Here is a 27,136-nt window from a genome sequence, read left to right as displayed (position 1 = left end):
AAGGAGCTATCCATTTCTTTTTTCTACAAATTAATCTTCCTCCCAGCGTGATACTGAGTTGGAGAAAAGGCTGATAGTATGAGAGGGACAATGCCCTTGGTGAGAAGCCTGTCCTTCAGCTTGCCCATGGCCTTCAGACTCCATGGAAGGGCCCAAAATAAATGTTCCAGGAAATAATGGCTCTTCATGTAATAACTCTCACTACAAACTAATCAGCTTTTATCTCCTCAAACAGTAATCCACATAGAACCAAATCAACTTGGCATAACACACTTACCCATCAAACAATTCAACATGATTTTATAAAATCTATAAATAAATTTAGTGCTTACATGCAACTATTAGTTTTATAAACAGCACCAAAAATGATGGGATTAAGAAAACTTGTTAACCTGGGAAAAAGTTCATTGAAAGGGCAAGGCTCAATGTCTGTGAGTTTTTCAAATCACATTTGGAAATAAAATTTATTTCTCTAGAATTTTCTTGGATAAAAATGTCTGATTTGTGATTTTAGATCAATGATGAAAAATCCTTAATGATTCCAAATGACTGATTCTTCCCTTCTTTTAGTTATAAATCTAAGTTTATTTTTACCTGTGAAATCCAAAGGAAACAGCATCAATTATCAATGGGTCCACAATTATTAAATGTCTACATTAATTGTCTTCTTTTTGGAATTGGCTGTAAGTCAAAGAGACATGATCTTCCACTAGAAATTCTCTAAGAAAGGAGAAAACACCAGGGTAATACAGAATATAAAGGATTTGGGTTAGATACAAGGAAGAATTTCTACAAGATGTTGTGCGACTCCCTTTTTGGAAGGCCTTTACAAATGGATGAACCTGCTCAGGCTGGCAAAAAATACGTCACTTCTTAAGATATCTTTTCATATTATGTTTTCTCTCAAACATTTCTTTAATTTTGATACTTAACTAAGATCTACTCAAATGGACCAACCATACATAGTTAAAATTTAAAAAGGGCAAAAAAATACAATCTCTCCTAGTTCTCACAACATTTCTACTGCTAAATCATTAGGCAAGAATAAAAGCCTTGTTGTGGTTCTGAAGTAAAAAAAAAAAAAAAAAAAAAAGTTCAAAAGAAATCCAAAAAAATCAAATCACGTTCATGAAATGATGATACCTTAAAAGTAAAACAAAGATTCACATAAGACTATTTTAGCTTGTTTTGTTTCTATAATTTATTCCTTCAAAGGAATCACTTGTGAAAGAAGTGGCTGTCCCTTGCCACTGGTGTTTGTCTTTGATAGCAGTGAGACGGAGTTGCAGCGTGCATACCATATTCCCCCAACACTGATAGAGAGGTTGGATGGATGCTTGCATAACTAGTACATCTGGCTGTTGCTTTGTATTTCCCTTCTTTATTACATTTTCAGAATCAAAAGTAGATAAGCTCTTACACCAGCCACTGTTATCAATATCAAGGAGACGCACACCAAAGATATGTGAACAAAATGAAATTTGACATGTCAATAGGAGACAGACTGCTGTAGGAAAGTACCAGATAATTAAATCTCAGAAAGAACCTGAATTTCGGACTCCTCACAATACAGTGCGATACAGCAGACACAGATAAGAGTTTGTACTTGAAAACACATGCAGTTATCAACTCGCATTGTTTTTTTTCCTATAGTAGAACAAATAGAACAAAGTAATAGTATGGAAGGATGGAGTAGACCAGAGAGTCGTGATTTAGATGCCAATGGGCTAGCTGGGTTAGTTTTTAAAATTGGGGGGGGGGGGAGGGAGAAAGTACAATAATAGGAATCGTGGCAAATAAATCTTATCACATTGCTTATTATCTGTATATCAATCAGAGATGATGACTTCCTGAGGACAGAGGCCTCAGCCTTTTATTCGCTTCTGCCACAGCGCTTGGCATTCGGGAGAGTCTCAGTAAAGAAATGAACAGTTGGTATCTACGAACCCCGCTCACGGAAGTGGCAGGTGGATGGCGACATTCACAGGTCACCTAACACATTCACTTATGTTCAAACCCTATCCAGTGACCCCTCTACTAAATGTGTACAAACCCAACAGCTGATTTTCTGGAATTCAGGTTATTCTCCTGTGAATTTTCTTTTTTTTTAATTTTTATTTATTTATGATAGTCACACACACAGAGAGAGAGAGGCAGAGACACAGGCAGAGGGAGAAGCAGGCTCCATGCACCGGGAGCCCGACGTGGGATTCGATCCCGGGTCTCCAGGATCGCACCCTGGGCCAAAGGCAGGCGACAAACCGCTGCGCCACCCAGGGATCCCCTCCTGTGAATTTTCTAAACTCTCCTTCTAATATTTCTGATTGGTGCCATTTCTGATTCTTCAACAGGTCTTTTCCCCATTCTTAATCTCCTCACCACCCCCCTTTGTTTTACTGATTTCATTAACTTTTCTAGCATAGTCCCTGAATCAAATATGTTTACATCTGCACTCTTGGTTTTTGTGGGTTTTTTTTTTTTTTTGTTTTTTTCTCAGAGATCTTTCTCTCTCTGGTTCTCATTTATCCTAGATACTTCTTGTTCCCCTTTCTGTTTATTTTACTCAATATACTATGGTATATAGTCTCCAACTAGGCTGCGAAACACTCAGATGCATTGATCACATTTTATTCATGAAAAATTCTAATGTCTACTTTGGTTCCTGTCACTCAGCAAATGCATTTCAGATAACTTAATCAAGCACCTTCCCTAGATGGGTGACTCAATAGGCCAAATGAGATATATATCCTATGGTTGTGGGCTTTGAAAAAAGGGCAATGAAGTTAGTAAACTTACTAGGCATGTTTTGTAGATAGGCAAACTAAGGAGCCAGTGGAGATAGTCCTTGTGATATTTCTGTATTCCAATTTATAGCTTTTAGCCCACAAATATAGGTACATTTTTCACAAGAAAGGTCTTTATTTGTATCTTGGCTTATAAGCCAATGACTAATTTTAACATTGTAAAAACATAGTACAAAATTGCAGGCCATTGTTCTCACTCCATTTTTAAATTAAGAGAGGAAAACCTAGGTTAATAGCTGACAAGTATAAAAATGTATGTGCGTATAAAGTCATTATAATCATGGGAAGGAGTTTCATAATTAACTTGCCTGCATTTAGTGCCCATCCTTAGACCGGTTACTGTGGCCAGGAAAGCATAGTCAGGTACTTTAATTCATTTGGTATTTTGAAGTAGAAAATGTGAATTAAAAAGGAAAAAAAAAAATCCTGAATGAACAGCAAAGGGAAAAAGCTGTGAGGTATTTCAAAGATGAGTAAATTATGGCTCATGAAGATAGAATGGCCATTAGATCTGCTGAATGTAAGTCCATAATAAATATACTTAAGATCAAAATAGTCTGGGCCCTGTTTCCCCTAAGCTCTCATAAAAACAGGAAGTAACTGGAAATTATACTGAGCGTGTGCATGTCTCTGCGTGTGTCTGTTTAATTCTCATCTATGATAAGAGATAATCCTCGTAATTACCAGCTTAAGTTCTGGGTTTTGCTTTTCTTTCACTTCTAAGAGCAACTAATTGATAGGTGTTACATTAGGTGAGTGTATGATTTTGTTCTACCAGTGGCCATATAAAATGGACATTACAGAGAGAAGGTAAAAATATTTTGAGTGTACAGTGGATCTAATTTTGGTGTCATCATCCTGTCCTGATTTTAAGTACCATTTCCAAGCCAGTGCCTCGTGTACTGGACATGGATGCTTACCTTCCCAATATATCCTTACTTTTTCATTAATGAAGGAACCTCAGCCAGAAGAAATGACTCATGCTTGTCTTATCAAGTTTAGATAATACCCTTCTCCCTTTGCAAGGAATGGTTTAGGGATGGGCATTCGATATTGCTCTGAGCAGGAAGACATTGGGGAAGTCTCTTCGTAATTTTCTAAAAAAGATTTTGCTCTCCAATTAGAAAAGAGAGAGCTGTATTTATTTTAAAAGTCCTTTTCTGCCACACTCTCTCCTTTCAGCCATCCTGCTCTCTCCCTTGCCATGGAAAGACCTGATACTAGGATGGCAGCACCAGTGTGGCCAACATGGGGCATATGCCAGGAGACTCTCATAGAAGCTGACCTGGCATCTGATAGCAATTATCTGCAGCATCAACCCTGGTACTCCCTAAAGTTAGAATTAATAAATAGACATAATAAGGTGATATAATAAGTGTCACTGATAGTTAAGCAACTTTGAGTAAGGTGTTCCTTAATTTGCTACTGAGGAGTTTACTTCACGCAAACCTCATTCTTATATCTTCATCCCAGTTCTTTCCCCTGGGGCCAGCCTCCCATATCTAACTGCCTATTTGATGTCTCCTGGAAGTCCAATGAGAATCTCCAAACTGCTGTGCAAGAATAAAACATGTTTTCTTCTCCCTCACCTGTTCCTGTTTGGGTCTTTCCCATCACAGTAAATGGTTTCACCAAGTTGTTTAAGGCAAAAACGTAGGGGGAATTCTTGATTTATTTTTTTCTCTCTTGTTCCCCATAACTAATCCTTCAACATGTCCTAGAGGTTCTAATTTCAAAATATTTCTCAAGTCTCTTCTCACCATTATCCTTTCACGAGCCTCATTAAAGCTACTGAAATCTGGTAGTTTCTTTGCTCGTAATACTGCAATAACTTCTGCTCTTTGCCTGTATTTTTGGCACCTAAATATACCTTTGTGCACAGAAATTGGAATGGTATGTTTTTTTTGTTTTTTTTAAGATAGTTTTCTTTTTAAAGATTTTATTTATTCATGAGAGACACACAGAGAGAAAGGCAGAGACACAGGGAGAGGGCGAAGCAGACTCCCTGCAGGGAGCCTGATGCAGGACTTGATCCCGGGACCCAGGATCACTCCCTGAGCTAAATGCAGACACTCAAACACTGTGCCACCCAGGCGTCCTATAATGAGCTTTTTAAAATAATCATTTTATGGCATTTCCCCATTGAATACCCTCTAGTGGCTTCCCATTAGATGAGGTGGAAGAGCCAAGCTCCGTCCCACTTCCCATAAGACCACGCATGAGTCAGTGTCAACCCAGCTCCTCAACTTCATCTCCAAGCACATCCCTTCTGACGTCCTTCTCTAGTTACTGTGTCTTCTCCAACTATCTTCTCTTTTCCAGGAGATGTTGTCAAAATTCTCTCCTTCACATACTTTAGGAATTTGCATAAAGTCACCTTCTGAAAGAGGCCATGTCTGAACAACCTATGCAAATATCACCCCCATGTACATGCACTTATCAATGACGTGTTTCAATTTTACAGGTTGTATGTTTATTATATACAAGCCTACATTTTATATGTTGATCTTGTTTATTGTCTGTTTCCCCAGTAGAATGTAAGTTCCACGAAGGCAGTTATTTGGCCTATTTTACTCCCCGCTATATCCCCCAACCCCATGTACAATGCCTGATACGTTGTACAGGTTCGAGAAGTATTTGTTGGATGACTGAATTAATAAGTGACTGAGGGCTAGTAGGAAGTGTGATCTCATGACCGTATAGAATAGTGCTCTGAACAGTAAATGCTGGTTGAATAAATTAACAGTTTCCTATAGGAGGTGGAGCATCCCTCCAAGCTCCATCACAGTTTTCACCTGGCGTGATTGCTTATAGTCTGGCTGGTGTCAAGGATTGTTGCATCTCTGTTCATGAGGACTATTGGTCTGTAGATTTCTTGTAATACATGCGTCTAGTTTTGATGTTTGGATAATGCTGGTCTCATAGAGTGAGTATAGAAGTATTCCCTCTGCTTCTATCTTCTGGAAGGGACAGTAGAGGACTAGTACAATTTCTTCCTTAAATGTTTGGTAAGATTCATCAGTGAATCCATCTGGACTCGGTATCAACTGGCTTCTTAGGGTCCATTTTATACATCCCTATGCAAACTGACTATCAAGTGGTAACTGGGTATGCAGAGTACTATAGGCTCCAGTAAAGTTCTATGTCCCAATTAAAAGCAGTAGCAGGGTTGGGTTATGTATAGTCTTCAGGTTCTAGCAAGGTCCTTATATACTTATATGAGTATGTAACTAAATGATATAACAAGGAGTGAGTAAAACAATGAGCCCATACTCATCGATCCAGCCTGAAATTTAGTGTTTCCTGTGTGTTTTTTGTTTTTAATATCTGGAAAGAGTTTAATGCTTTCTTTACCCAACATGTGACCTCATGGGCCCACCAGCCTCAGCACCCTTCTTCTATACAACATATCTGTCATTTTGTCTAGAGGATAAAAGGACTATTTAAAATAAAAATATACTTGATGAGGTCAAAAAACTCATTGAAAGAAACGTCCCAGAAAGGCCACCTCCACATTTATGCTGATGGTAATTAACACCGCGCCTTCGCAGGGTTGGTTGAGAAATGCTTCCTTGTGCATAACTGGCTCTAAAAACAGTACCAAAATATTTTCAAGAGTGGCAGCGTTTTTAAAATCTAAGATGACCACAGTGAAAGACAACACTTATTTGGATATAAATTCTAGTACATGAGCTTTTTTAAAAGGAGGAGTTTTGCTATTTCATGGTCATGCTTCATAAAATTTCAGTGTTGCTCTATTCTGCATTGTGGCTATTTTTTAGCAAGAAACACGAGCATTATTGAGTCAGTTTTCCACCTACATTCAAGGCCTGACAATACTGATGGCATTTTGGGAAAGAAGATAGGCATCTAATCATTCATGTGTATATGGAAAGCCACTCATCACAGTCTAGAATCTTATTATATAGAGACAAAGAGGTATATATTCTGTTCCATGAACTAAATTTCAGCATCCATATCAAATAAATATATGGCTTCTATTCCACAGGGTGAAAAAGGTAGTTTCAGAATATGAATGGAAAGGCTTAATGTACAAGAGTTCTTTTCCCCTGTTAGGAACTTCCTCATATATAAACAAGAGGTTTTGGTATAAGAAGCCAAATAACTTTTATTCCATCTTGCAGATAAATAATAAATATATTTACCATTTACTTTCTGAACAGTAAATAATAGGAAGGCCAATTTTTGGTCTTAGTAATGTGTTAGCTAAAGCTTTGCAAACATTTTTGTAACCATTAAATTATATTTCGTTAAAGGAAGAAGAAAAACTACCAACTTTAAAAAAAAATTGGAAGGGAAACACAATGGATTTCTCTCAACTGTCCGGTGTTCTCAGGTATCAGAGATCTATAACCTAAATGGTATATTAGAGATATACAAAAAGGAACTGGAGTAAATGTTTGATAGCAATATAAATTCAACTTTATGATGAACACATATTATTTTTTATAAGGTCAGGTACATGCATGTAAATCATCTTTCCTACTTACCAGAGAAATTTCTTTTAGTGGAAAAATACAAACTGTTAGATGTTTGGTTTGAATGCTTTTATCTATACAGAAGAAACTGATGGGAAAACACTGCCTCTCCTGTCTATGGCATAACGGAATCAGAGAAGACCAGCTAAGAATTGAATACTAGGCTACATGAAAATCAGGCAAAATTGTATATAGCTTTTAAAGTTGCTTACAAATTTCCCTTCTTTCATTTTCTTTTAATTTCTCTACCTTCTCCAAAGTGCTTTTATAAGGAAAAATGCAAGGATGTTGGTAAATGAAAAGAGATTAATATCAACTTTCCTGACTACATACAATTTTAATTTGATGAATATTTTTTGAAATGATTTCCTTTGTTGATTTGGGTCAATTGCATGAGGAGAAATTTTGCATCCGAGATAAACTTGGAGCATGCTGACCATAAATCAGTCTAAAAAAGTTACTCAAGCAACTAAATTATAAAACCAAGTATCTTTACATTTATACCACAAAGTTAAACATAAGTAGATTAAAAATCTCCAAAGTTTTTAGAATTAAAAGTTCTAAATCAACATATAAAACTTATTATCATGTTTTCTGCCTGGAATGTGCCCATTAAAATGTAGGGGGTATGGGGAATGTGAGCAAGATCACCCTATCCCTGGAGGAGTGCTTTCTTGGATGCCAAGACAGAATGATCATTTCTCCTATGGAACATCAAAACAACCATTAAACCCAAAGGATTAATTTAGTCCGTCTCTGTACTCAGTTGCCATCTTGATAGGGAGCCATTCTGGAAAGATACTTTTTTCCTAGAAGTTTTTTTTTCTTTTTTTTTTTTTTTTCAGATTTTCCTTTGCTCATTTGAAGCATAATAACAAAATCATAAAATAACTTATCACCTAGAAAACTGTCATGTTGTGCTCATATTTCAGAAAACCTTCAGATTTATTACAATAAGCTTTCCAAGTGCAGCTTCAATATTTATAAATATGTGAGAGTTAGGAAATATTAAAAAAATGCATCTTTCCATTGTCAGCTAGAATTGTATTAAAAGTTTTCAGAAAAGATAAAAATCATTTTTTAACAAATTCAGAAGTATATTTCAACATTCTCTCCTGTTGCATCATCACATCTACTACTCTTCTACAATTTAAATAAGTTTCTCTCCTTTTGGTCCTTAGTGTACAATGTTTCTTGTAATGGCATATATTTACGTTATGACCGCATTTGATGCTTCGTGTTTTCTCATTTCAACATCTTGAAATTTCCTTATTCTTTTTTTTTACAGGATTATTCCACAAACTTTAATTTTGTTGCTCCTTCTACATTTTTATTCTTGATATTCTTCAGTTATGGACTTAAATTTGAACTTAGTTCTCCAGCACAGTGATCATGGCCAGAATTATTCCTGTTCTCTTTCTACATGTATAGCCTAGAATAAGGCTCATTTTTAACAGCATTTTAATATTGCCAATCAGCAAGCTATTGTGAACCAAAAACTCCATCTAATTTTCTATATATTTGATAGCAAATTTTAATTCACTTTTATGGAGTTGTATTTCTTTCATGAATATGTTTACTGTTTTTTTTTATTAAATTCATTCTTTTATTGTTTTCTAATTTATCATCATCTAAACAAATAAGTACATTAGCTTTGAGAATTAAATAGAACGGGAATAATATAATAGTTATATATCACTGTCTTGCTGGGAGGCTCTGAATTGTTAATTATCTTGACACATTCTGTCCAGGACATAAGAAAACATCACAGATATATAAAGGACTATAATTGATTTGTAAATGTTCTATCTAATTTAAGAGGTAGATAAGTTATTTACACACATTTGTCTTCATAACTGGACCTTTTTTTAGGAGCTCTTAAATTTTTGTCCCAGGTAAAGGCACAGTCTTGCTAAGCTGCTCAGTCATTAGTCTATGCTCTCTGTCTTCTTCACAGAATTACTGGTTTCAATACAGAGAAGTTGTGAATGATCATAAGCTGTCTGGTAACAACTTACTCTGATGACTCCCAACAATCTTTTCTACAACCTCTAGCTCAGCTGTCCTGTATTTCTTAAGTGTGCTGGACAAGGAGTCAGTAGAAAGTTTTAGCCACTGAATTATTTATAAAATTTTCACACTACTTCAGAATATTTGAGCAAAAGAGGTATTTGCACATGTATATATACATATAAGTGTCTGGATGTGCCTTTTGCAATGCACAAGGCTACTCTAATGACAGTTCAAGAATTAGAAGGATGAACCTAGGAGAGCATACAGATTTCACACTTGACGTTGCTACTAAGAAGAATGGAAGTGGTGTGGCTTACAACCCAAAACAAGTAAATGGTCAAGGCAGTGCATAGTTTCCACATTTCAGGCCATTTAACTAGCTGTCCAAAGGTCTCTTCTCTGAGGCCATTAAAATGTTCATACATTTGATATGTAAAGATATGTTAGCAATGAATTTGGTCTTTTAACAATATTCCATGGATGATAATGTCTTTTGGTTTAGTGAGTCATAGAATAACCAACTTTTTAAGGCTAACACATTCACAACCAGGATTTCACAAATATGCACAAATATGCTCTCACTCTTGAAAAAAATAGTTTACATAAGCATGGAATTTGAGTTTTCTATTTTCCTTCAACACTTGAAATTATTATTTTTCATTGCTTTTTTATATACTATCTGCTCTAATTGATTTTTTAAGGTCTTTGCATTATCATTGGTGCTCTGTGGGCTTGTTAAAATATTTATGTATGAATTTGTTATTATTTATTTGGCTTGTGACTGAGAATGATCCTTTATGGTACTTATGTCTTTCTTCAAACACAGAAACCTCTCAGCTATTATCCTACAATTATCCACCTGCAATTCCTAGGAGGTATGTGGTGTACTTCTTCATATTATTCCTTCATATCTCTCAGCATTTCCATAGCTTAACACTCTTATGCTCATTCTTGATAATTTCTTCAGGTTTAACTTGTAGCCACTAATATTCTCTTAGGCCATTTTTCTCTTCCTCCTTAAAGTTTTCATTATGTTTTTAAATTTGAAAACTATATTTTTCTTTTCTTTGAGTATTATTTCTTTTTCACATTTGCTAATTTATTTTTATAAAGCCCTCCTGTTGGTTTCTATTTCTTCTCCTTTTTAAAAAAGATTTTATTTACTTATTCATGAGAGACAGAGAGAGAGAGAGGCAGAGACACAGAGGGAGAAGCGGGCTCCCTGGAGGGAGTCTAATGCGGGGCTCGATCCTGGAACCCCAGGATCACACCCTGAGCCGAAGGCAAACGCTCAACCACTAAGCCACCTAGGTGTCCCTATTTCTTTCCTTTTATGTTTGCAATTATTTTTAAAATTTTTAGAATTCTAGTTTGTGGTGTCTGCTTATTATTCTTCATTATGTTGGACAATTCTCCTGTGAGGGCTTTATCCTTATTTAATTATAAATTCATTTTCAGGGATCCCTGGGTGGCGCAGCGGTTTGGCGCCTGCCTTTGGCCCAGGGCGTGATCCTGGAGACCCAGGATCAAATCCCACGTCGGGCTCCCGGTGCATGGAGCCTGCTTCTCCCTCTGCCTGTGTCTCTGCGCCTCTCTCTCTCTCTCTCTCTGTGACTATCATAAATAAAAATAAAAATAAAAAAAATAAATTCATTTTCAGAGTTTTTTTTTTTTTTTTAATTTTCAGAGTGTTTCTGGCCCAGATATGTTTCTATACAAAATTGTAGGTTTCCATTAGTTTCTTTAAAAATTTTGAAGGGGGCAGCCCGGGTGGCTCAGCGGTTTAGTGCTGCCTTCGGCCCAGGGCGTGATCCTGGGGACCCGGGATCAAGTCCCACGTCGGGCTCCCTGTGTGGAGCCTCCTTCTCCTTCTACCTGTGTCTCTGCCTCTCTCTCTTTCTCATGAGAGCATGAATGAATAAATAAAATCTTAAAAAAATAAATAAAATAAAATAATAAAATTTTGAAGGATTCATGTGCTGTGAATAATATAAATTTAAACCCCATAGTGGTATATACCACAGCTTGGTGTTTTTATTTGTCACAGGAGAGTTACTTTTTTCCCCATTTCATCTAGATTCCTAGCCAGACAAGCTCCAGTCACTTCCGTGGATCAGTGGGTACAATTTTCTTGCTGCTTCATCAAAGAGAAGACAGCTCTTCTTGGGTCTTGAATGTATATGAGATTTTCAGTTCCAGATCCCTAATCATTAGAGACTTGATAAGGGACGCATCCCTGCCTGTTCAGTCATGACATCAGCTCTTAGTCTTTCTACTTCGTACTCTGCTTTTGAGTTGTCCCTTTTTTGACCCTGGAGGATTTTTACTTTTGCATTTGTGCACTGATCTATATATTTAGAAATATTTATAATAATGTTGCTGTGAAGATAGGCATATATGAATAAGAGTGGTGAGGGCTTCAGCTCAGTTCAGCAGAATTGCCGATACAAATTGTAATCAATAATTAATCTAGATGCATGTAGTAAAATTAGGCAATGCTTCAGGTAGTTAAGTGTGAGCTTTACACATTGCTCATTACTATAGCACCTGAAGTAATTTTCTACCCTTTAACATATCCCTCTGTTGTTTCATATTCTTACTGGGTTTTTAAAAAAATATTCTCATAAAAAATAAAATAAATAAATAATATAAAATAAAATAAATAATAAAATATATTCTCCTATCTATTTTATACATTTCTTACTTTGGTTATGTTTTTCTATAAGATTATATCAAGTTCTCTCCCATGTCCATGTGAACTAGGTGGTTAAATGTATGGTAAAATAAAGATTCTTTAAATGCCTAACACTTGGAAAAAGTATATTCAAATAAAAAAATGAATCAACACTAAATAAACTGATGAAAGCATCAAAACTTTTGCTTTTATTAAATTATGATAAAAAGTATTTCATTCTCCATAAAATATTTTATTAGGCTGAAATAAGTATCAACATAAGCAAATATAAAAATCATTTTTATTATTAAAGTGGTTCTCTATATGTTGCATTTAAATGTTTTTAGTTTAAGTGATAATTAAGGGAAATTATTAACATATACTATTTCTATGACTTTTTCAGGATATTGATTTATCTCTTCTTATATTAAAAATATATATAAGTTGCCATGTATATTCTTATCATCTATTTTCTGCTTTATATCCAGTATCTTTGGTTAAGTCATTTTTTCTGTTACCACAATGAATCCTCTGGAGTCTATTGTTGTTTTATATTGACTAGATGCATACAATCTTTATAGAATTAAAAAGTGGCTAGTCTAACTTAATCCATACCAAAGTCACTTTGCCTGATAGAACAATGGAGCAAAAGATTTATTCTGATGTGTTCCAGAATAGAACACTTAATCACTGGAAAATATAATTAAGAAAAACCTCAGGATCAGAAAAGATAGTTTTTGTGAATGGGTTGTAGGGTATTTGATTTGATACTGGCCACAGTGTAGCCATCCTGGTGTTATTTGGGCCCAGCTATCTGGATTAGATTTTTCAGGCAATACAGCTTGTCTAATATGTAAATTTATACATTTCCTTGTCTGTTCCATTTAAGGAAATGTAAAGTCTTAAGAGAGTTGAAGTATGTGGATAGGATCAATTTTACTGCATGGTTGACAACAGTAAGAATCAATAAGATTAAAGAGTAGGATCACTGGAAAAAACTTGGATAAAAAAAAGATGTAGAAAAAATATGATTTTAGATACTGGATAACCAACATTTTAGTGGATCTGTATATTTATGTATTTGTTCTTTGAGAAAGGTCTGCCTCTCCACTAACATGAAAATGCCGTGAGAACAGAAGCCTGGACATAGGGCTTAGAAAAATGACTGGCATATGAAGTACTTAACAAAATCATCATTAGATAAATAAATGAATGAACTCAGGCTTCAGGATGGACAATGTTTGTTGGGCCAAGGGAGAGTAGAAGACAAAGATATACTAATTGGAAACCTAAGTGTAGGGAAAATGCAACAACATCAGCACATGTCCTTCATTGTAAAGTTATTGAAATAACATTATACATTAGCATGGTGACAGTGATTTCCTAGGAAAGTAAAGTACGTTTGGCTCTGGATATATATGCATTTTCAAAATTTAATAGTCCATGCAAAGAAAATATGAGAATTAGGAAAAAAGCATGCCTCAACAGTAACAACTGTGATCTTAGACTGAAGTATCACACTGCATGAGAGACGGGAGAAACTTCTGGTATAACACAAGCCTGTTGGACAGATCTATTTAATAAGTCCATAAATTTTATAAGACTTGGTTTACTTCTATGTAATTTTAGTATTGGTGACCTACTGTAACCCACTTCCTCGGAAAAAAGAGTAAAGATGCAAATAGTGAAATAAACTCCTGAAGACATAATCTTATGCTCCTGTATACAATGGGAATAACATGAAAGTCCATTCTTTAGGAATCCAAAACTTCAGTAACATGGGACTCCAAATAATGACTAGTAAGATAATTTAATCACCCCCAATTCACTTCATACAATTGTGTTTATGCCTATGAAAGTGTCTTGGAAATGACTTAGACTAGAGAAGCAATTTGATTGGTTAATGAAGAGTCCAAGAATGGTAATTGAATTTGATGGAATTCATTATTTAAGACATTCAAGCATATACTTTACAACCCCAATTATGTACTCTAACATATGTAATAGTCACAATGTGATATATGTACTTCGTTGCTGAATCAGGCAGACACAAAAGAAGAAGACATAGTCTGGCACAAAGAAACATCATCAGCCTGAGACAAATCTTGCCTCCACTCTCACCCCCTTACCCAATACTCATGCTGAAATATCATCTGTACAGCAGGGCACAAAAGCACAGAGGCAGATGCCATGGCATATTCTTTTAGAATGCAAGGCTGCCCAAGATCATCTACAGATAATGAACCATGACAACTTCAGATTTGATGAAGTACAAAATGAAAGTGAGAGAAAGCACAAATGTTATATAAGTGACCAGTGCCTCATCAAGTAAACTAGCACTTCAAGGGCATTAATACTAGTAATAATTTCAGAAGTTGCAAAAAATATTAATATTTCCTTTAATATCATGAAACACTTTTCGTTCAGTCTTCTAAACAAATGCTTCCCCCCCCCTCCCACATCACAAGAATATATATGGAGACAGAGGGATGCATCAACAAAACCTATCAAAGTTTCGTTTTTTTTCCATATACCTTAATCTGGCAGTTGTAATGCAATTTCGAGGAATGAAGCAATAGGCAAAGAACAGTCTTCCAATCTCAAACCAGGCGTTTGTCACTCAAGTTCTTGCTGGTTCTCGTTTTCGTGTTTTCCCTTGAGAGAAAATAATAGAAATAATCCATGAAAATGCTGGCCTGCAACTCTGCACTTGCATTTGCTACTGATTGGGTGTATGGACTTCTGCGTATGTAGCTCATTCATTATTCACACTCTGCTCTAGCTTCCTCAATTCCTGGTTGTGCTAGGTGCTCCAGGCTAAGAACCAATAAGTATGAATCATGCTGACATAAAGAAAAATCTAGGAGAATAAATGTTTCAAGAAAGCCCGTTTTTTGCATTTCTTTTGACATATTCTGTTCGGTGGCATTGGTCTATTGAGGAGAAATAGCTCGTGCTGCCACCGAGGAGCCCAGTGGAATTACCAACCGCAGGGAATTATCTCTAAGCAATTCACACTTTGTTTTGCTAACAAGACTCCTTGTTAGGATACTGGAGTGCTAGGCTTCTCTGGCAATGTTCCCCCACCTTTTAGAATTATTGAAAAGCTAACTGAATCTATTTTGATTTGTGAATCTCTTTGTAAGCAACAGCAGCTGCAGCAGTGCTAATAAAAAGGAAAAGCCTTGCTATTTACCTAGGAAGGACATTGAAATACTGCACATACAAAACCTCGGGGATGTGGAGTAGCTTGATGAAACATTTTAACAGTTCCCTTCCTCCCTTACTTTGTTCTTTCCTCCCATCCTTTCTCCTTCTTTCCCTCCACTCCTTTCCTTTTGCTTGTCTTCCTTTCGTTCTGTTTTAATGCACTTCTCTTGCGTTTATCTATTCTTTGATATGGAGCAACCCCTTACCTTATATTTTAGGCTATTAAGTAATGACTTTATTATTATTTTTCTAAGTCATGATTTTAGAATTTGAGATCTCAAAATACTAAGTGAAGTAGCACAATCCTTTCACGTATGTAGAAACACAGGTAGGGAGACTTTGCTATCGGCTGAATCTTCTGGTCCCAATTAAGAATGGAGGCTTTGCAGATTCCAGTGGCTCTGATACCAATCAGACCATTCTACTCTCTTACAGCTTGGGTTTCAATTCTCTAGAGGAAGCTAACATGGCAACACCCTGTTATTTGAGGATTCAAGTTTTCCTACTACAAGATAAATGAATACACAATCCCCTGCAGCTTTCATTATATTCTGAATAGAATTTTATAGTTCCTCTGCAGTTGTTAAGGGGTCCTTATTTGCCAACTAATGGACCGAATTGTTCTGGCATAAATCCACATAGGAAAATCTTCTGAGGATTTATTGGGTTTGAGAAAACCTTAGTCCTTGGTTTAGAGGAATAGATGCTGCATAAGAGAGCGTGGTTTCCTGAGTGGCTTCCGAGCTCCATTTTTGCATGGCTGAAATAGATAAGGGAGTGTCTCCTCCAACCCAAGCTGTTTTCAATGTAGGGACTTATTTATTATCTGTGATTTACTCAATGAGTATTAATTGAATGTGTATCATGGACCTTATTTTTTTGGTCAGGTCTTAGGGATAAGAAGAGAAAAGACAGTTTGCTGTTGAAGGAGTTAGAGAGACAGATGTAGAAAAAAAAATCACTCTATAAATTGATAAGTGCCACAATGGAAATTTAGAACATATTAGGTGCTGAGAAAGGGTTCTTCGTCTTCTCAAGGAGATTTCTCATTTTTCATGTCAAAACAAGTAGGAAGTATTACCAACACTGTATGTTTCTACTGATATGTATGTGTGCCATTCAGAGTACTGGGCATGAGTTGATCAAACAGTGTAGTCCTGGAATTATTTTATGATTAACACAACCGTGGCTTTTCACAGTTGGATTATTTTCAACAATAATTCCAAGGAAAAAGTGGCTTTTTCCCACCTGAAAGCATTTAAAACCTTTCTCCCATAGCTACAGATCCCAGAAAGTATCTGCTTCCTTACAGAGTATGGCCACCAGAGTCATTTTCTACATGCTGGAGAGAATACATGAGTTAGCAATATCCACCCACTCTGGAAGCCAAATAGCAAAGATTAAAAACCATCTGTCATTGAGACTGTGAGCCTGTGAGCAAGCAGTAGACTTCCAGCAGAGTTTGGGGCAGGAACAGTGTGTAACACAGATTTAAAAACACAAGGATTCAACTAGAATCGTTTGCTTAGTCACATGGTTTAAAAGATATTACCAGCTCTCACCAGAACCCATTTTGCCATGTGTTGCATAAACCCATGTGCTGTAAACCAGAGATATTTTTTTATGGAAAATCATTCTTTCTCTCACAATTTTTTAAATGCTTATTTTGTATCAGGCAGGCTGCAAGACACTGAAAGTACATTGGCAAGGCTCAGAAGCAGCTGCCTCCAGTGCCCCACCTCCCCTCATCCCATGGAGCTTGCAGGCTAATGAAAGAGATAGATGATAAATACACAAGATGCCTTATGTCATTACATAATAAAAATTGTAATAAGTTCCTAAAAGGACAGGTCAAAATGCTAGGAGAGTGAGAGCAGGGAGCCTCATCCAGAGTTGGCTCCCATGCAGAAATCACATTTAGGAATTAGCTGGATTTGGAGCTGGGGTGGGGTAAAGGGGGTAGATTAGATTCAAGGTAGAACAATATGTGGAAAAAAGGAGGTTTACATGTTTGAGAACCAACAACAAAAATCAATGTGTTTGTAATCTAGTGTGCATAGAGAAGCATAGAAGGTGTTAATTAGGGCTGGAGGCAGGCATGGGAACCATGAGGAACCACTGCAAGATCTAATCCCTTTAGTTACTTTTGAGTAGGGTGATTGGGGATAGGTATCATGATTAAAAGAAATCTACCTATCCTTAGAAATGAAACTTACCATTTTGATTTAGAAATTAGTTGATTCACTTTCCTTTAAATAATGCCGTGTTTTCCTTCATAGTACTTATTACTATCCATATATGCTTGTTTGTTTCCTCCTCTTGTAACCACCACCTCAACAAAAATCACTGGGAGCTACAGTTTTTATTTTTTTTTCCAGTTTGGTTCACTAATAAGTATCCAGGGCCTGGAACATCTTTGGTGTGGAGTATAGTAGTCTAACAAATATATCTTGAATGTGCAAATGAATGGATAATTCCGAAAATTGCCTCCCAGATGCTAGCAATCACTTAGTGTTCTTATTTTCCCAAAGTTACTTTCATGTGAGGTCAATTTTGCACAGTGAAGGGGAACATAGCAGAATAACAAAATATGCTCCTGGTGATTTGTCATTAAAAACAGTCTTTAGAGTTGTTGTAGCTTATGAGAAAAGTATAAATAAAACCAATTTGGGTAAAACAAATGTATGAAAAATAAAACCGCACATGAAAGTAACTGTGCCAAAGGTTATTTGCTTATGACGCCCTTAATTTTGACTTACGTATGTTCATTTTTATAGTGTGATTTTTAAAAGGCTGATTTGAATATTGCTTTATTATGGAAAATTAACTTTATAGTAGTCAATGTAGGTTAAAAGATCCAGTGAACCTTGATAAAGACAATATAAAAGACTAGTTTATGATGCATTACTCAGGTTTTTGGCCTTATGTATAAGCAGATCACAATGGTATACCAGTAAATTACCCAGCACATAACAATTCAAAGAATAATTGCATTCAAAAATCCCTTGTGCCAAGATGCCCTATGGAATACTTGCATAGAAAAATCTTCTCTGCAATGAGCAAAGGCAAAAAGTAGGGGAGAAAGTGGGAGAGATAGGTTTTTACTTGTACCATTCAAATGAAAAAGAATTCTTCTGTAGTTAAGATAATAATTTAGGAGAAAATGTTTGCTTGTTAGAATGCAAAAATACTTTACGGATTGTCTAGTTCCCAGTTTTTTTACCTATTGGTGAGGACTACAGCTCCAAGAAGTCTACAAACTCTCTGAAATATAGAGTTAAAACAGCTTAAAATACTTAAATAAGTGTTTGCTTTATTATTAGAATTGGGACATTTTTGGTAAAAATGTCAGAGAGAAATCCTTTTACCATATTAGTTAATGCAAGATGAAAGCCACAAGAAATTTTATATAATTTTTCTCTTGAATTAATCAGAAAAAGCACATTTCAAAAGCTTGGTTCTCTTATTTGATTTAATACACAAAACAATGCATCTACTTTCATCATTTTTTTTCTGAAGTCTCAACATAGAATACACTGCAAATTTTGACAACTTGTTTTTGTTCAACTGATTGCCTTCAGTTTCTCAATTCTTTGTTAGTGGGGACAAATGAAAATAAATTTACAAAAGAGAAATATATTCACGTTTGATTCTAAATTATTCAAAAAGTTTAAAATCCTTTATAAGATAAATTTAGTTAAGAAAGGAATCTAGTCGGGAAGCCTGGGTGGCTCAGTGGTTGAGCATCTGCCTTCAGCCCAGGGCATGATCCCGGAGTCCAAGGATCTAGTCCAGCACGGGGCTCCTGCATGGAGCCTGCTTGTCCTTCTGCCTGTGTCTCTGCCTCTCTCTGTGTCTCTCACGAATAAACATTTTTTTTTTAAAGAAAGGAATCTAGTCTAAAGATCTGCTAAAACTAGCCAAAGTGCACATGATCCCATTGACCATTGTTAGTGGTATATTAATTATCAGATATCTAACAAAAGCAACACCAGCAACAGTTGACCACTGTTGGAATATAGGTGAACTCTGATCTGAAGTGCAGGTAAAAATTGAAAGAATAGATTTCTGGAAGGTATATGTGTAAAATGCATTACATATAAACGTATGTGTATGTGTATATATAAAAATGCAATATTAGGGCAGCCCAGGTGGCTCAGCAGTTTAGCACTGCCTTCAGCCCAGGGTGTGATCCTGGAGACCTGGGATTGAGTCCCATGTTGGGCTCCCTGCATGGAGCCTGCTTCTCCCTCTGCCTGTGTTGTGTTTCTGCCTCTCTCTCTCTCTCTCTCTCTCTCTCTCTCTGTGTATGTCTCTCACAAATAAATAAAATCTCTAAAAAAATAAATAAAATAGGGATCCCTGGGTGGCGCAGTGGTTTGGCGCCTGCCTTTGGCCCAGGGCGCGATCCTGGAGACCCGGGATCGAATCCCACATCGGGCTTCCGGTGCATGGAGCCTGCTTCTCCCTCTGCCTGTGTCTCTGCCTCTCTCTCTCTCTCTGTGACTATCATAAATAAATAAAAATTAAAAATAAATAAATAAATAAAATAAAAATGCAATATTAAATATATTACATATATATTGTGTGTATATATATACATATTGTGTGTATATATACACATATACACGTTGTGTGTGCATATATATATATATATATATATATATATCTGTTGAGAGAGAGAGAGAGGATATATGTATTAGGGTGTGTGTGTGTATATACAAAAAGCATTTTAGGAGACTAAAGCCAAAGTAATTAATTTTACAGCACTGAGTTAGTCACAGCCTCAGTTTTTTGCAATAATTCTTGGATTGAATAAACCAAGAGATTAAAAATGTACTCTGCATAGCAATCAGTTGCTCAAGTTCCAGCAGACTCTCTAATATGTATGAGTGGAGTGGGGAAAGAGAACAAGCAATAATTTGTAGGCAAGATTAGAAATCTAGAGATACAAAATGTAGAACCGGAACATTGACATGTTCTTAGATTTTCTTTAGTTGCTTGTTTCAAAAGGTACTCTATTAAAAAAATTGTTTTTAAGATTTTATTTATTCATGAAAGGCAGAAAGAGATAGAGAGAGAGGGAGAGAGAGAGAGGCAGAGACACAGACACAGGCAGAGGGAGAAGCAGGCTCCATGCAGGGAGCCCGACGTGGGACTCAATCCCGGGTCTCCAGGATCAGGCCCTGGGCCGAAGGCGGCACTAAACCGCTGACCCACCCAGGCTGCCCAATAAATTTTTTGATTAAATACAATTTATTAGCACTTATGCTATTTAACAAATTTAAACTTTTAAATAATTTGAGGTAACATTTACATTGTTATATATAACCATTACTATTTTACTATAAATTCAATTTAAGAAAAAATGAACAGAATCTTGTATAAAAAATTTTGAGTGATATTTACAGTAAAGGACTGTATGGATCTTTCAAAGACTTATTTTTGGTTGTCATTGGGTCTGTTGTCAGCTTGAGTTCAAATCCAGGCTCTATGAATTCCTACCTATATTCCTTAATTTCCTCATAAAAAAATAGGATATAGTAATTCTCCAGTATTAACTGTTAAAAGGATTGGATAGATTAATTGAATTAAAATACTACCACATACTAAGTCTTATTGGGTCAGCTATTTTACCCTCATTATTGGTAAAATTATTCTTCCTAATATAAAGTTAACACAGATTTAAATTTGAAAGCAGTACAACCCAGAGGTTCCCATTCTTAAATGCTATACAGGAAATACTACAGGACATTGAAGAGTATGTATATCACTGTACGAATTGTTCATGTTTTTTTATGCACATACCATATATCCTTATGTAGCATTTAAGCATCTTGAGGGCAAAAATAAGATTAATTCATTTTCCCCTATCGCTTGTCCTCTCTCTTTTTTCACTTTATGTCAACACATTTATTGAGCACCTACCTTACGGTAGGTACTTTTGTAAGTCTGAAGTTGAAAGGGCGAGCAAGACAAAGTCTCCACGTTCATGTTAGAAAGCTCAGTTAAAACTGTTATTCTTTGCTAAATTCAGTTACCAGTGCCAATGTTGAAGGGCCAAATACAAAAATAAAGACATAAATATATACATGGTAAATATTTTAGAAAATGTATTTAAATGTGTGAAATTGCAAAAGATATAACCTTTCATAACAAGGCAACAAAATCATGAAAAATTAACTACAATAATGAAGACCGGGTAAACTGATGATAGAATGGTTCTATATTATTATCTGATAGATTTTAGCTTTTTTTAAAATGTGAGCAAGCACTAAATAAAGTTAGTGATATTTATAGTTAAGCCACAAAAAATTTTTTTATAATTTAGAGAAGGGGGTATACTTTGAGAAGAAAAGATCTTAACAATAAATTATTTGAATTATGATAATTTTTAAAGTGTACTTTATGATAGAAGAGTTTATTTTGAATAAAATACTTAGGATATTCTACATTTTTATATCCTATTATCAGAGTCAGAAGAACCCAGATATGAGAAAACCCAGACATAACAAGTATAATGCAATAGAACAAGGAAGACTCTATTGAAATAGCCTGTTCATGTAATAGTACCCACACACTTTTGATTCTAAACTTTATTGATTACCTATTTTTAAATGATATATCTTCCACTTATTATTTGTATATTTATTATTTAAAGTTTTGTTAAAGCCCAATTAATGACTGAACCATTTGTTCATAATACGTATGGAATTTTAGAATTACTTAAACTAAAAAAAATAGCTACTTTATTTTAATGATCTTTAAGATATATACATATAAATCAGTGAAATATATTTACTTTGAAAACTCTTGGAACTTTAGCAAATGCAAAGTAAGAAAATGTTAATAATTACCTAAATTTACTATATTAGAATATGTCTATTTCAGTCTGAAGCTTTGTACTCAATAGTGTCTTGTACACAGTATCTCTTGGTTGAGAATCTTGGATAATTAGTTTATCTAGTAATGTCTTTGCTCTACAAACCTCAGCTTTCAAGCATTTGGTTGAAGGCTTGTGGCTTGTTTATGAAGTCCTTACAATTCTATGAGGAAGATAATACTATTATTTCCATTTTATAGATTAGGAAAATCAGAAATGTAATGATTCTATAACTTGATAAAGGTCACACTAGTGAGGGATTGAGCTGAGATTTGAACCCGGCTATCAGGATTTTAGGCTAATGCTCAGTGATATGACACTGTGTTGTATTTTTCAATGGATGGCCAAAATAATAGGAGTACCTAGCTAAATTGGCTATTTTTTTTAATGATACTGCTGGAATAGTATAGGGTGGGCCTTGTATGCTGATGACATGTTTTAATATAGGCAGATTTTTAAACTTTGTTTTCCAACTCAAAATGCCCCAAACTAAAACTAATTCACTCAGCCTCCTTTCCCCTCTTTCTCATTTGGTCATGTGTTCATTCATTTGTTGATTTACAATGGGCTAAACACACAAATAAAATGATGGTTACTTTCATCATCAACACCATTTGGAGTCATCTTGGCTCTCTTTCCTCTTTTTATAACAGCCACAAGTCTATCAATTATTGATTTTTAATGTTTCCAGTAGCATCTTGCTTTTTTTCTCTCCCTTTCCACCATTAATAGATTGAAACCACCAATTCAAGTCTTTATCACTGGATTCCTACAACCACCTCTGGAATAATCTTCTACCTTCAATCTCTCCTACATAACAACATCAAATTAATTTTCCCCAAATACTTGAATATATAACAAGTCCCATTATTAGCAGAGAAGGTACAAGTTTAAAGAACAAAATACAATGAGTCTAGGGAAACTTAGATGTTTTCTCTCCAAAGACAATCTTGATCGCGGCCAAAGCGTTTTTCATAAAGTATCCAGCAAAAACATAAAACTAAAAATGCAAAACTGATGCATTATGTTATTCCCCCATTTAAAGTTCTCAAGGCTCACTTTTGGTCTAAGGACATGTCTTAATTCCTTATGCTTACAAGGTACTTTATTTTCTGGATGCTGCCAACTTCTCCAACCTCGTTTCCCCATGCTTCTCTCAGTTTTTATGTCACAGTCAAATTGAATTTCTGGAATAAGTCAAGTTACTTCCTCTAATTTTCACTGGACAACTTCCTATTCCAATTCCTTACTATGTCCCAGGGGGCCTTTTCTAGCCTCATCCACCGTTTTCTGTCTTCCTCAGTCTGCTCTAGACACACCGGCCATTTCTCTCCCAACGAGCCCTGTTCTTTGCACCTGCTCTTCCCTCTACACCTCATAAAGTTTCCCTGGATATTTGCTTGGCTTATTCCCTCAGTTTAGTCCAGTATTTTATCAGATGTTGCCTACATAGGGACATCTTCCACTGTCATTGTATCTTTTCCCCATATGTTCTCTGTAACACTTATTACTACTTGACCTTATATAATTTTTTGTCTATTTGTTTATTTGGTTTCTCCCATGCTAAAATGCATTCAGGCAGAAAGTTTGGTCTTATTTGTGCCATGATACCATCACCTTTGACAGTTTCTAGCCCATTTGGGCACTCTATAAGCATTTGTTAAGTGAATGGATGGATTCTTCATGTCTCAGTTTCAATATTATATCTGCTAAAAATATTACTGAATCTTGGGGATCCCTGGGTGGCTCAGCAGTTAAGCGCCTGCCTTCGGCCCAGGGTGTGATCCTGGAGTCCCGGAATCGAGTCCCACGTTGGGCTCCCTGCATGGAGCCTGCTTTGCCTGTGTCTCTGCCTCTCTTTCTCTCTGTGTCTGCCATGAATAAATTAATAAAATATTTTAAAAAATAAAAATATTACTGAATCTTACACTACCACAGCCCTCCTAAAGTTAAGGGGTTCTGGATTAGACATCCTGCTTAATTGAGTTTACCTTGTGCTAAACTTGCCACAGAGTAGACAAGTGAGGCTCAGTAACCATTTATTGAAATAATGAATACAGTGAAGGTCCTTTTAGATCTGTTTCCTTTCAGAATTCAGATCTGAATCCCTTTAAAATAAGAGATCCTTTCAAACTTCTTAAAAATATACATGAAACACTATGTGATTCACAGATTAGCTTTTCAATGAAATGAGAATACACATCTTCTCAAATTAATTTCCTTCTGTTTTCTTGGGTATCATCCATAAAATGTTCCTTCTGTATATTTCAGAGATTTCAAAATTTCTTTTGGGGGGTTTATGGGGAGTATGGATCCTTATGAGAATCTTATGACTCTTTTAATAAAAATTCACACGCACTCAATATATTACTTATGCTTTTAAGTGATCAAAACCAAATTAAGCCCCAAATACACTCCTATTCTGTGGACCTTGGGTTAAGAATTCTATTCGTTCTCTTTTCTTTTTCTGTTTTCTACCAGTTTACCAACTCGTTCAGTGTTCTTCATACTAAGCCAAAATGATTCCACATCAGCTACCTGTTAGTCATAGGCTCAACTTTCTCCTCTTGGCTATAAAGTATTAGTAGTAAACTTTTCTATATATATATATATATATATATATATATATACACACACACACACACACACACACACACACAAATATATATATATATATACACACATATGTATATCTATAAACACACACCCTCATATATATATATATATATGAGTTCATATATATATATATATATATATATGAGTTCGATTTGCCAACATATAGTATAACACCCAGTGCTCATCCCATCAAGCGCCCCCCTCAGTGCCCATCACCTAGTCCCCCCATCGCCCTGCCCTCCTCCCCTTTCACAACCCTTTGTTTGTTTCCCAGAGTTAGCAGTATCTCATGTTTTGTAGTAACTTTTCTGCATTTACTTCCATATAGAAATTAAATCTTTTGCAATCTGGCTTCCCCACTCATTCAACTAAAGTCATTATGAACCTCATGACTGCCAAATCCAACACCTAGTTGTCCATTTTCAATTTCTCCACATCATTGAGATTATTGAGGACCATTTTTAGTATTGTAAAGCTTTGATTCTATATTGATGCACACACTTTTTGTTTTTTTGGTATTTAATATTTTATTTCAGTCTGTTTCTGCTTGCTCTTCCTTTGCCATATCCACATCTAATTCCAAGGTTGTTTTTTTTTTCCCCAAGGTTTTCTTCAGTGATCTACTGTTTCTGTATTCTTGCGTGTACTCTGGTAGTTTCAAATATTACTACTTTATAGACTATTGCTAACATTATATATTTAGCATTGACCTCTTTGCTATACTCTGGACCCAAATTTCATCCTGATGGCTATCTACTTATAAATGTCTTCCTGGCATATAAAATCCACAAGCTTCCAATGAAATGTTGAGCATTTCCCTCACAGCTTTTTCTTATTTTATGTTTCCTAGCTCAGTATTTGATAAGAAAATTTAAATTTATATTTGACTCCACCTGATTTCTACTCCTACATCTGATTAAGTGCCACGTATTATTGATTGTTCCCCTGAAATGCCCCTGCTATGCTTTCCCTTGGATTCTACAGTCCACTAACTACTACAGGCCCTTATCATGTTATTGCTTATATGTACTTTAGCTTCATAACTGATGTCTTCCCTTTAATATCCTGCCACTTCAATGCAAGCTCCACATCACTCTGCCCTCTAGCCTTGCTCTCTCAACACTATCAGAGTATTCTGTATTGCTATTAAAAGATTCACTTTATTCTTCCAAATACTGCAGTTGATTGCATACACATCTGCTTTTACCATCAGATTATTAATTCCTCAAGGGCAGAAGTGGTATCTTAGCCCCTTTTATATCCTCCACAGTGTCACCTTGCCCATAGTGTGCACTTAATAAATGTTTGTTATATTGAGATAAGATATGTGAGAAAAAACAATTCAGAAAATATGCCATCATTGTACAAGGCTTTGCTGAAATGCTATTCTCTACTGTGACATGAGAAAATAACACTACATTATTGTCCCTAATAGTTGATGCTCAATATTGGGTAATATTTATTATCCTTGGTATTTAGTTTTAGAATAAATAATTGCTCAATAGTACACTGGAAAAATTAAAGAGAGTAGAAGCATATATTGACTTACTATTTATGTAATTCAGAAATCAATGATTATTTCACTTGAATTTATCTCAGTACCTATGTGTAAGACAATGCTTTTAAGAATAGTAACCTTTTTAATGTTTTATATGTGTAAAAGGAACACAGAAGGAATTGTCCTTTTTCCAAAATCACATCCAAAAGACACAAAAGGAGATTTAAATCACATGCTTGAATATTGATCATAACTCTGTTTTCTGTTTAATGCTCTGTAAATAGATAGGTGACTTACCTTGTCAAAGTTTTTATTCTGACTTGTCTGAAACAAGTAATATGACGAATTTTTGACATATATATTATGAAAAGCTAAAAATGAGGTGTAAGAAAAAACTAGCCTCTACAGATCTCTAAGCAAAATCAATCAGCAAGATGATATAATAGTTAAAGACTTTGGGTCCTTAAAATTAGACAGGCTTGGAATTGAATTGTGACTTTAACATGGACTAGCTCAGACATCTTGAGAAAAATTTCAAACTCTTGAGTTTTCTTATCTTTAAAATGGTAATAATGGTCCCAGTCTTATAGTTAAGAGAATAGAATAAGATAAAGTCTGACAAGTAATTAAGATATGTAAATGTTTAATGCTCTGCAAATGCTGGTTCCTTTTCACTATCTTGTCTTTCAACAGAACAGAAAATAGACATAGTCAAAAAATATGACCTCTGAATTAATAAAGGGTTCATTGTACTCATTTTTTTCAAGAATATTTATTGATGATCTACTAGATTCCAGGCAACATGTCTTAAATAATAGACTATAATGTGGTTCTGGGGTCAAGAGAGCAATCCTGGCTCTAGTGTCAGTTCTAGGATTTACTAGCTATATGATCACTGGGTAGTGGCTGATGCTGTTTTCCACCTGTGATAATCATCTG

At 35.4% G+C, this 27,136-nt stretch overlaps 1 protein-coding gene across 1 annotated transcript in view; it reads right to left on the bottom strand.

Moving 5' to 3' along the window:
- The window catches only part of SYT1 (synaptotagmin 1), a 528,733-nt gene that overhangs the window by 394,284 nt on the left and 107,313 nt on the right, over positions 1 to 27,136 (bottom strand). Inside the window, exon 2 of the mRNA XM_055342176.1 lies at positions 14,525 to 14,645. The gene's annotated coding sequence lies outside the window, so the exon portion shown is untranslated. The remainder of the gene's footprint in view (positions 1 to 14,524; positions 14,646 to 27,136) is intronic.

Source organism: Nyctereutes procyonoides, unplaced genomic scaffold (assembly GCF_905146905.1).
Source record: "Nyctereutes procyonoides isolate TBG_1078 unplaced genomic scaffold, NYPRO_anot_genome, whole genome shotgun sequence".
In the NCBI taxonomy this organism is placed as follows: Eukaryota; Metazoa; Chordata; class Mammalia; order Carnivora; family Canidae; genus Nyctereutes; species Nyctereutes procyonoides.
Note: the sequence above shows the minus strand (reverse complement) of the source record. Positions and strands in the feature narration are given on the sequence as shown.